This window comes from Wyeomyia smithii, chromosome 3 (genome assembly GCF_029784165.1).
Source record: "Wyeomyia smithii strain HCP4-BCI-WySm-NY-G18 chromosome 3, ASM2978416v1, whole genome shotgun sequence".
NCBI classification, from domain to species: domain Eukaryota; kingdom Metazoa; phylum Arthropoda; class Insecta; order Diptera; family Culicidae; genus Wyeomyia; species Wyeomyia smithii.
The window spans coordinates 55,141,467-55,154,102 of NC_073696.1; the positions used below are offsets into that span (position 1 = coordinate 55,141,467).

Sequence of the window (12,636 nt, forward strand, 5' to 3'; positions counted from 1 at the left end):
AGGGGTTGCATCTTTGCCAAAACTTACAGCTACCATTCCCCTTGAATAAAATTCCAAGTTTTCCCAAATCAGCCGTTCCAGTGCTGAGAACGAGCATTTTCAAAAAACAAGTTCCGTCCCGGGTCTTTACGGGCTAATCAACATCAGTTTGACTGCATTTTCAAATTCAAATGGCTCGAAGCCATGTGTTCCTGGCTTTGACTTGATCTATTGCTTTGATTCGTTGAAAGACTTTGAGAGTGGTTTTCTGTGCCACGATTCTACTAAAAAAAATTTTGAAGCGTTTTTTCATATCCGCATTTACAACATCTGCATGAAATTTTGTAATGCATGATAGGAATGCGGATGCAGATGTCAATTTTCATGCGGATGTTCAGCTTTTAAGTATGCGGATGCGTAGTGTTCCAAGTATTTAAAAGTAGGAGGTTGTATTCAAGACACGACCGCATAACTAACGTAGAACTATGCAGACTATCAACAAATACATTGTCGGAAAGCCAGCTACTTGCGCAACCCGCTGCAACTGCTACTGCTGCCGCTACTCTCAATTAATGTTGTGAAGACTGTCCATCGCCTTTCGCCTAAATATTGTAGCTAGTTTTACCAGAAACACTCTTTTATAACCGAAGGGTGCTTCGAAATAGGCCACCCCTTTCTGTTCAGTTTTACCATTCTCTAATGTTCTTTAGACGAATTATTCCACAATTCGCATTGGATTTTTGTATCCAGCCAATAAACACCGATGGTGCTCTCACACACGCAACGATTTCAACCCGTATCTTATTGCGGTTTGTAACATCAAGCGATTTCGGTTGCTCGCTATTGCGTGTTGCATCATGTTGCAACTAAGCAGCTGGGAGACGACGAAATTCCGTTCATACTGATTGATTGAATCGACTTCAATTCACTCCTGTAAAGTCGAATTAATAACCTTTGTTAAGGCGGTCTAACAGGACTGGGCAGTTTTTTGTTCAAAATCGGCAGCCTTTGAGCTGCCCCAACAGTTGGGGGGGATTAGATAAATAAATAAAGTAAATGTTTTAACCGCGACAGAATTTGATTGTTAGGATCCAGCACATAATGCTTGTGTTACTGCCAAAAAATTATTAACCTTCAATTACTTGTTATTTGCCTTGAGAAAGGCATTTTGCTGTGCAAAATCTGTAAAAGCTGTTTTCGCATTCAGTAAATAAGACGGCCGCGACATATTGTGTTTTCTTGGATTCAGCACAGAATGTGTTGCTGCCAAGATAAAGCAAAACTTTATTGCGGGAAGACGACCAAAGCCCTTAACTGGCAAATCGAGACGTTTGGTGCTACCTCGCTGCTGCTCAGATACGTGATGTGATTTGTTTACTGGCGCAACACACTGCTGCTACTTTCGCAATTCGCTACGATGCGGATAACTAGTTATACTATTCTGTCGACCTTTTTAGGGAAAGGCAGCAAGCGACCAATCAGAGAACGTAATTTTCGTTTCAACAAGGCTTGACAATAGTAAAATAGTTCGCATTATCAATCAACACTTTTCTACATTTGAGTGGATGCGTGTATAATTTTCCTACCAATTGCTGCAAGAATGAAGGAAATCAGTTGAAAACAAACCGATTTATAAGCATTTGAAAAGGGACAATTTTCGTCCCCTTTTCGTTATTAGTTTACCTATTTACATCCCTATGTGGCAGGCTAAAGAAAAATGTAGTTTTACGTCAAAAAATTTCGTTTTGGTTTTCCCATGTTAGGTTATTAAACAAGCAGCAGAAGTTAACTGAGCTCACTGATGATTTGATGTTTCATTAAATTCAAACGATGATTCTTTAGCACGGCGTATTGAAATTAAACTATACAGTAATTTTCATTTAGTAAACAAAATTAGGGTATTTGTGATAAGCCCACAGCCAATGGCTTCTCAGATCTCTGTCCGAAAACATTTAATTTGTAATTTGGTTTATTTTACCCATTGAATTCAAAGATATTGTTTTCAAATTCGACATTATCTGTTTATCTTGAGATGTTAATAAATCAATTCTCGCACTAGTTTAATGAACACCCCTACGAAACAACCCTTCGGAATGAACTGGAAGTTCATTTCAGAAGATAAACCCACTAACACCGTTGCACTCTGAGGCTATTGACATACTGAGGCGTCAAATGAAGCGAAGCAAGAAGCGTCGCAAAAGCGTCCGAGCTACTTCTTCGAACGTCTATATAAAACGCTCAAACCGGTCATACTCAAGCGGCAACGACGCGTCGGTAGAGGCGGCGAAACAGAACGAGTAGTGTTTTGACGCGCGTATACTTACGCGGTAATACCTTGTTCAGACAAAATCTTTCATCGCGAGGTGCTTTACATTTGCTTTGTTTTGGTTTGGTAATTGAAAAAAAGCAAATAGAATACATTTTCGGTTAACAAAATGTTAAAATGTATGAAAAATGTTTGTTCAGTAATACCATGTCCAGACTAAACCTGATATCGCCAGGTGCTTTTTATTCGTTTTATTTTGGTCTTAAATATAGAAAATATCGGGAAAAATTTTCAGGTCGTCAGGAAAATAACACTGGTATTTTTGATTGATATTGCATGCCTAACATACTGAACAGATATCATAAACTAGTTGAACGTTACTTGGGGTCAGCGGGTTTAAAATTTAGAATAATTACTTATATTTTTTTCTACGTCTGTAGCGCAACTGACTTCAGAAATATTATTTTACTTCATAAAAAAATCTCTATGTTTACTTTTTTAGTGATTTACTGTGCTTGAAGCAGCAAACAAATCTTCAATAGAAGAATTCATATTTTCTTTAAACGAAACCGCTGCTGGAATCTAGGAATATGACAACACAACGCATTTGCATCGCTCGCTCCAGTCGCTCCAGTATGTCATAGGAAGCTTCACTCAACGCTTCTGTTTATTCCACTTCTCAAACGCTCAACGCTTCGCTTCATTTGACGCCTCAGTATGTCAGTAGCCTGAGACGCAAGCAGCGGCAAGAGAAGGTGATAAACAACTCAACGGTGTACCACCGTCATCACCACCACCAGCACTACCACTACCAACCAACTGACAGCCAGCAGTTATATCCACAGCAGCGGTAATATAGGTGAAAGAGGAGACTCGAGCCACTTTGCAGCCTGACTGAACTCGATCAGTCAGTTGCGAGCTTAGACTGAAAGCGTTGCGATGTCTTGAATCGTTTCCCCGTGCGTTAGAGGTGCTAACTGACGAGAGTGCTTTGCTTATTCTTCCCCTGCATTGAGTTGAAATATCGGTTGAGCTGCAAAGTTTTACTGCACAGTAGATGCAAAAGATTAACTGCATTCCTGCAGCGGTGGCATTCGTACCGCGTTCTCGTGAATCGTGCGGTGCTCTAAAACCAGTTCTTAGCCGAATGAGAAATTCGTATATTTATTTGTGTACTTCGAAAAGTTTTATTTCGATATAACGTGTCTTATGAGATAACAATCTCATCGAAAGAAAATCCAGTGCGGATCGAAAGGAAACCAGTGAAAGAGATCTTCGATTTTTTTTGGCTGTGCTTCGGTTTACCAATAGGGTGCAGTGGTTGCTTGAGTGTTTGTGTGTGCCGTCTCATGAAAAGGAGTGTAACCACCGCCCAAGAGCCACTACTCGTGATATTACAATTATAAGTTAAATTTTTCAAGAAAGAAGTGAAAAAACGTTTAAGTGCTGCTTAATAACAGCTTACACACAAAAGAAGAAGCTGTTCTGCCTTGTTGCTGGGAGTGCAAAGATTCCCTGAGTGTGCGCTACAAACCGAACAGAAAACACAAACGTTGTGTTTTTTACCTTACCAAGTCCAGACATACATACATACAGATAGGTTCCCTATATACGTATAGTAGGGGGCAAATCTGGAGTTGCGTTCCGATCCAGCGATTCGAGTGAAGAAGTAAGCCGGTCCCTAACATCCTACGGAAAGCTATCATCACCACTACCAGCAGCATCATCATCAACAATAACATTATTCGTCAAGAAGTTGACTGCATCCCGCTGCCAGCATAGCAGCAACATAAAAACCGACAGCAAACGGTGGCACGGTTAGCGAATGAACGGAGCAGAACAAGTTGTGGAATCTTCTGTTTCTGCTTCTACGATCGCCAAGGTGCGATCTTGGCCGGGTTTACTTGCTTGGTAGAAAACAGAAACCTAAAGACCGACTACACTTCTTGCTGGCTTTGGTGACGCGGTTGCTGGCGAAGGAGCGTTCCAGAGTGCGGGGTTCTGAAGGTAAGAGGGTTTCACACACTGGTAACTTTGTTTCGCTCCTTTTACGAGCGTCCGTAACTACGGTTGAAAATCGAACCTAATTTTTAACGGAGTTGGTTAGGTTTATGTTGCATAGAAATAATACTTTCGCTAGGATCATTTCAATAGTCTAGAAATTGCTAACAATTTTTACTATTTCTGCAAGTTTATTGCTATATATTTTAATCATTCTGCGTAAGATCACAAATTGTCTCATATGTACTAGCTTTAGATCAACATTTGAGCTCAACCACAAAAATCCGGTTACAATAAGCAGTAAAGCATTTCGAAGCGATTTAATCACAATGCATCACCCAAACTTGCTCCCCTTCTGCAATGACATAAATTAGCGCAAAACAGCGCTGTAAATTACAACATCGACCGAGTTCCCCACATTTCTGTCCACAAATCATGGTTGCGATTGTGTCTTTGGATACCACTTCTCTCTTGGAAGGAAGTCCAAAAACAGCTCGACGAGGATTGTTTCTGCTGGGTCGTTTGTTCATTGCGCTATCATGTGAAAATAACGTTCTAAATACTTTCTATGTTGCGGTACGCATCAGACATTCAACGGTACCGCTTTGCTTTGTTAGTCGAACTTCATTCATCACTTGCCACTTCAACACAATAAACCGCTTCTCGCTTTTGTGAGAGTCATGCATTCTGATCTCGTCGATTGTGCATTTTCTTTCGTTTTTTTATGAGAGAAGGGGGGCTTCCATCTACACCAAATGCATCAAATAGGATTTCTCCACCGTTGCAACGTGCAGCTCTGAGGATCCATGCTCCAAACGTATAACAAAGCTTTTCAATCTGAAAATTAAACTGCACTGCTCCCTTTACCAGTCGAGTCTCGAAGTCAGATTTATCGTTGGACTGGAATCTGATTCACTCGCGGCGGACGCATGTGAGGTGAATATACCTGGTGGAGTGCCAGCTCGGCTGGGATGAATTCGGAATAAATTAACAGTTAAGTGTGAAATGGCATGCATGAGTCAACATGAGTGCCACAAGGGTGGGCCATAAATTTAGCGCAAACATGGCTCATTTCAAGATGGCTTGACAAAGTATTTTTTTTTTAATTCTTTTAGCACCAATATTTAGTGGTTAATTTGTGGAAATCGAAATCCAATTTGTGGTAATTTGTGGTTGAGTCATTTCTGAGAAACTTTCTGAAAACTGAGTCAAGCCATCTCTGAAAATGATTTCGCTTCAAATGAATCGGACAACGATGATATATACATCAATCGAAAGCTCTTAATTTGTGGTTCACGAAAATGTAGTTTTTGTAGGCATACTTCATAATAAAATAATTAAAAAACTATTATTTAAATCTTTGAACATTGTTTACCTCTTGTTGTCAACACCGACCGTACGCGGCGCTGGTAGACCATCAAGAGCTAAGAGATCTATAGCATATCGGAAACCGGTAAATCTTTGTTTGAATTCTATCATCTACCTGCGCCATCTGCACGTAACGTTTTCCAATTCGTCATTTTCGTGTAGTGCGTATTGTTCGAGTAACATAAAACATATGATTTTTTCTCAGAAAGCTTTCGTGTAGCGATGAGTATGGTGAAACTAGAGATACTCAGAGGGAGAGATATGCGGTGAGCCAAACGAACCGTCAAAATTGGAGCCAAACGAACAAGAAAGGTAACACCACATTGAGAGGTATTGCAATCAGGTACAAAAAAGAACGTGTTTATTTCTATACGATTTTTTGTTCTATTGCCAATGAATGAATTAAGAATGCTGTGAATGATTTTTACCCGGAGTTCAACAAACCTTGTGTATAGGTAACAAAATAAGTGAAGGTGTATAAAATTAAACAAAAACATAAAATATATCACCTTAACAGTTTTTGCGAATCACTTCACTATTCTTAAGGACTTTCATCGTCACCACCGATTATACAAGTCGAATGTTAGTCAACATTGCGCTTTGAGAAGAGATCTGGCACCTCTGACATATGAAACCCAGTTGCCGAATTGGCGATTTTTTTCACCGCGAATCTCTTCAGTATTTCTAGGAGAAACAGTATGTAGGGGCCGTTCCTAAACCACGTGGTCATAAAGAGGGGGACGGGGGGGTTTGTCAAAAGACCACGAAAGACCACGCACGGGGGTGGGGGGTTAACGAAATGACCACGTGGTCTTTTTTCCTGACTTATAATTTATTGTTGCCACCAAGTCAAGAATGAAGCTTTTGCATTTAAGAAATATAGAATGTAGGTACTGAAAGTTTAATATCGTAAATGTAAAAAATTTAAGCTATTTTTGGCAGTTGACAAATGAAAAGACCACGTGGTTAAAGTCGGAAGGAGGGGGGGGGGTTAGCCAAAAGACCACGAAAGACCACGGAGGGGTACGGGGGGTATAAAAAGTGATCAAAATATGACCACGTGGTTTAGGAACGGCCCATGTAAACAGCAGGGATACTATATGTGCAGATTTGCTGCGAAATGCAAATGTTGATCAATTAGCAGATATTTGTAGTTGACAAGCCTCCGTGTGTTTTACGTAAATTTCCCCAAAATAAGTTAATACACCTAGGGGTGTGATCTGGTCTTTCTCATACAAAATCTATTATATGTTCAAATCTATTAGCACATACGTTTTAGCTCTTGGAATAAATTACAGCCTGATAAAAATATAGAACAATTTTTTGTTTCGATAAATATAATAATATTTTGGTAACCAACTACGCAACTGTATTCGACTGTTGGGTATTTTAGAAACCGGAATGATGCCTGAAGGTCGGGAATGGGCCTAAGAACTGTAGGAAACGGTTGAAACGCATGGTAAATGCCCAAAGGTGTGAGTCCTGACTAGAATTAAAATTTGATATTTTCTCGTCTCAGGGATATGCTACTACAACTACCCCCTGAATAATAAAACAAAAAAGTTTTCAACGGCAGCGACAACTGTATGTCATATATATGAACGACTGTCGATATGTTTTAGATAACCCACTAGCACTAACATCGGCAGGTGCCAGTACTATGCTCATCCAACGCCGCGTACGGTCGGTGTTGACAACAAGAGGTAAACAATGTTCAAAAATTTAAATTATAGTTTTTTAATTATTTTAATATGAAGTATGCCTACAAAAACTACATTTTCGTGAACCACAAATTAAGAGCTTTCGATTGATGTATATATCATCGTTGTCCGATTCATTTGAAGCGAAATCATTTTCAGAGATGGCTTGACTCAGTTTTCTGAAAATTTCTCAGAAATTACTCAACCACAAATTACCACAAATTGGATTTCGAAACCACAAATTAACCACTAAATATTGGTGCTAAAAGAATTAAAAAAAAAATACTTTGTCAAGCCATCTTGAAATGAGCCAAACATGGTAGTGAATTTTGATTTTTATACCCCGGGCGAATTCCACAAGTTGAGCTTGTTTGCTTCGACGTTGCGAGGAAAATATCGAACTGTTTACTAATCCTTTCGCTAGATTATCAGTCTGCGTTGGACTTAATCATATCAGTGTTTACTTTCTGTGAGAATCTCACGTGAAACTGCGCGACCCGGTTAAGGTGTATTGATAACCAGTTCGTCTAAAATAAGCACTGGCGTAGCGTGGTGGGGGCGGCGGGGCTGTCCGCCCCGGGTGTCACCCTCTAAGGGGTGACACCCATGAGAAAAAATTTTCATATTTGTCACCTTCAAAATGGTGATATTCGTGAGATTAACTATCAATTAGGTGGAAGTCGCAGTGAAACGTTTGAAAATTATATAAATTTGCTTTTAAGAGTATAATATCAACAATTTTTTCAAAAATGGGCAGATTTAGTACAATTGAAAACGAACGTGCTAACTCTCACAATTTTAGATAACAAAATGGTTCCACTGCAACCTGGAGGGGGTGACACCCAGAGAGAGAAAGGGGTGACACCAAACTTTTCCGCCCCGGGTGTCACCCGGTCACGCTACGCCACGGAAAATAAGAGAGTCGTCTTGAAAAAATCGTACTTTTTGTACTAGCCTTGTAGTGTAAAAAGCAGATCACAATTTTGCTTTCGAGAAAGTTATTCGTATTCGAGATAATTCCACCGATGCATGAACAAAAGAAAACCTGCGGGAAAGCGTTTTATAGCTCAACAAATTGTTTGATGTCGCCAGTCGCGGCAAAAGGACTCCTAAGTTACAATTGAACAGCAATTGCTTCGTTAACGAAGACTAGGTATTGGTTACGAGGTACACTAAAATTCATTCAACTCCAATTGTGTTTCTATTCGTGCAAGATTAATACGTTTGTTCAATGATTTCTAATGAAAATTCGTATGCAATAGAAGACAGCAAATTAATAAATGTCGTGCGAAAAGAAAGAGTACCAGAAGATGTTTTGTAATAATTGCAGTAATACTTTGATGATGCCACTTTTTGTGTTGTTTTTTATCGCTAGTTTGCTTGTTTTTTTAATTATTGCAATTGTAATAACTTAAATTTTCTCCATAAGGAACAACTGTAGTTTTTATGATGGACTAACTGAGTTTATTGGCGCTTATAAAATCGACCTGAGACTATCCATGGACTGCAACTGTCAATGGTTAAAAAAGAAAAAAAAGGAAGCAAGCACAGACAAAAATTGCTTGTTGTCTTCTATTTATTCAAGTTTGCGTTTGTTTATTTATTTAAGCTGATCAAAAACCCAGATCTTGCATATTTATTTGTTGATGTCTGAACTTATCAGACAGTGAAAATTTAACGATATTCCAATCCCATCAAATGAAGTAATGGAAATGGTATGATTCACCACAAATGTACGTTCTTTGTTTCAAACTTCAAAGGTAATGCCAAATCTTCTCGAAACATAATCACAAATCGAACAGTTTACCATGCTGAACTTCGGTGTTAAGAAAACAAAACACTGTTAACAAATTTCGATGTTTTCAATACGATCGTATAAAACACTGTTTATCACAGAATAACCATTGGATGAACGTCAATCGAATAAACACCAACCTAAAATGTAGCCATTCAGGCACCATTTGGATGCTGAAGAAAATCCCCTGCTAAACAGAAATTGCTTAAAATAGGGTCGGAGTGATAGAAATAGTGTCTCTTGATTAGAAACTTCATTTGATTACTATTCAAGTTTGCTAAATCAGTTCTATAATCTGAAAACTTATATTAGAAATTCACTTTGCACATTCCGAGTATGTCTTCCCATTATACAAGAGACTGCATAAGCTGCTTAAAATTAGTACCATATCCTATTTGTTAAATGAGTAACCTAATCATATAACACCATATTCAAAAAATTAATTATTTTTGTGTGGTAAAGAGTTTGATTAGGACACGTTTTCGTTAAATCTATGTAATATATGGTATATCTTCAATGAGTATTTAATATGAGGGTACTCTTGTCAGAACTGTCAAAATGGTTGCAGATCTCCATTCGTATACGTAACGAAAGGTTCAAGAAATGCAGTAATTGCAGTACGAATGTTCTATACATCCAGCAAAGGTGCTGTACAATCTACGAATTCCATGTTTACGAAATGTGCGTGCAGAGACTAACGAAAAAATATTCTCAGTGTAGGTGCGCGACTAAATTTCTTCTGTTTTATTTTATTAACATGCTACGTTATTTTAAAAAATAGGTACCTATACATCATTCAAATTGTTCCATCCCTCCGGCAAAGCACGAATACCGTTACAATAGAAGTGCTCGTGCTCGTTAAGGCTATTCACGAATCAAGTCATTTTTCGATATCTTCATATGAGCGGAACTGATGATCAACCACACCATGTACCATCAATCGAAAAAAGTAATAATCGGACAGCGCAACATCTGGTAAATATGGCGGGTGAGGTATAACTTATCATTTGAGCGATTTAACTGTTTTAACGACTGTGGCAGTATGAGACAGAGCATCGTCATGCAGTAAAATTACTTTTTCGTACCTGTGCTTGTATTGTTGCCATTTTTCGTACAGTGCTCGGCTGAATCACATCAACTGGAGTTGATACCGTTCCTCGATGATGATTTCGTTTAGTTTCAACAACTCATAATAAATAACACAGACCCGGTTTCACCAAAAACACAGCATAACGTTCGCAGCGGCTGAGCCGGTGACGTAGAAACATAACCGGGCCCTATACCTTTTTTCTTTACGTTGCTGTAATGAATTCATTTTTCATTACCCGAAGAAGAAAACTCTTCTTTTTTTATCACTAGAGGAGTTGCTCACCAAAAAAAAAAAACGATGCTCGATGTTCTTTGGCTTCAAATCATTTTTGAATAATTTACAAGTTATGCAATCGCTTGAAATTGGTTTGGTGAGTAACACCTGATACTGGGGCAAGCTGTTCCTGCGTTTAGCATGGATCCTCATCGAAGAATTCCTCCAATTCAGTTTCTTCGAAGGTTTTTAGCCCTCCCTTACACGGACCCGGATGCCCCTAGTCATCTCGGAAGTACGTGAAGTCTCCAAAGACTTAAATGAATGTTTTCAGTAAGTAAGTGTAGAAGTGACGAACCCGGCGAGCTTTTACTCTGCGGTCATTTGAGGTGCTTCTATCTTTGATGTTTTCTTTCTTTTTCTATTCAGTTAGAGCTCAATGGCAAAACTGTTGTTGACCGGTGTTATAAAAGTTCAGAGAACACCGGTGTGGAATGTTAAGAACATCAATTATTTCTGACAAAAATATAATTAACAATAATTGTGCCTAAGAAAAAACCTTTTCATTGAATTTTCATAGTATAATTTAATCATAATTTAAGAGTTTTTAGTGCTGATTTTAAAAAACAAATTCGATAAAAGTCTTCCGTGACATTGATTGAGCAGCAATTATTCTTTCGATATGAAAAATAATTTTGAATTGAATCTTGAAAACAGCATTTTGATAATAGAAAATGATGTAATTTAACAACTTTTCCTGTAACTTAAAATAAATACAAACTTAGTTAACACTTTTAAAACCGTGGCCGTTTTCGAGATTTTATGAAAAATGTTTCTTATTTTTACATGTCACATTTTGGATACGCCTTTTTACACGTATTTCTCGTTGTACCATCATACTATGGGACAATTTCATACGACAAGCGGACAAAAATATTTTTTAATATTTTCAACACTATCCTCCACAGTGACCTGGCCTTTCTCATTAAAAAAATCTATTGTTTGTTTACATATATTAGCACTTCACGTCAAAAAAATTTAATATTAGTCAAATTTAAAATTTTAATTAGAGGCAAAAGCTCATTTTCACTGCTTCAATTGAAAATATGTGGTTGTCCCTAAAAGAATGGTGGTTTTAGGTTCTACGAAGCTGGAAATTAATTAGATTGTGCCTTTTCCCCCTTTTCGGAAGCAGAACAGAATATTCGGCTGGGCAGTAGTGACCGTTACGCTGCAGAAGATGAATTCGACCTACCGGCAATTGTTGTCCAGCATGAAATGAATGAAACTTTGTCTTTTTCTTGACTTTGCCTCTTTTGCCACGGACAAAAGTTGCTTGCTCGCTTTCCTGGTGAAACATCCCTCAGGATTTCACCTGCGTCACAATGTGACCTCAACGTCCTTGGTCCATAGCAGCTTGTCTCCAGTTTCTTGAGAATCCCACACTTCTAAGATCTTGCTCCACTTGGTCTAACCACTTAGCTCGTTGTGCACCTCTACGTCTTGTACCGGCCGGATTCGAGACGAACACCATTTTTGCAGAGTTGTTGACGTTACCAAAGATCCGAGGTATAAAAATTCGTCAACCATCTCGAACTCGTCTCCGTCAATTGTTACGCAACTGCCTATGCGAGCCTTATCGCGCTCGGTTCCTCCTGCTAGCAGATACTTGGTCTTTGACGTATTCACTTTCAATCCAACCTTTTCTGCTTCACGTTTCAGTTTGGTGTACTGTTCAGCAGGCGCCTGGAGCGTTCTTCTGACAAGGGCTACGTCGTCAGCGAAGCAGATGAACTGGCTGGATTTATTGAAGATCGTGCCCCGCATGTTAAAGGCCGCACGTTTCATCACACCTTTAAGTGCAATGTTGAACAGGAGGCAAGAAAGACCGTCGCCTTGTCGAAGTCCCTTGCGTGTTTCAAACGGGCTTGATAACGCACCCGAAATCTTTACACAGCACTGTACACCATCTATCGTGACTTTGATCAGTTTTGTTAGTTTCGCAGCGAAACCATTTTCGTCCATGATTTTCCATAGCTCTACACGGTCGATAGTATCGTAGGCGACCTTAAAATCGATGAATAAATGATGCGCGGGGACTTGGTATTCGCAACACTTTTGGAGGATCTGCCGCAGCGTGAAGATTTGGTCCGTTTTCGATCGCTCACCCACAAAACCGATTTGATAACTTCCAACAAACTTCCCTGCTAGCGGCGAGAGACGG

The 12,636-nt window shown here is 39.0% G+C and overlaps 1 protein-coding gene across 9 annotated transcripts in view; it reads left to right on the forward strand.

Annotated features, from left to right (window-relative positions):
• The first annotated feature begins 3,165 nt into the window (after positions 1–3,165).
• The window catches only part of LOC129730989 (uncharacterized), a 260,098-nt gene continuing 250,627 nt past the window's right edge, over positions 3,166–12,636 (forward strand). For all 9 annotated transcript variants that reach the window (XM_055690660.1, XM_055690661.1, XM_055690662.1 and 6 more), the window contains exon 1: positions 3,166–4,252. The gene's annotated coding sequence lies outside the window, so the exon portion shown is untranslated. The remainder of the gene's footprint in view (positions 4,253–12,636) is intronic.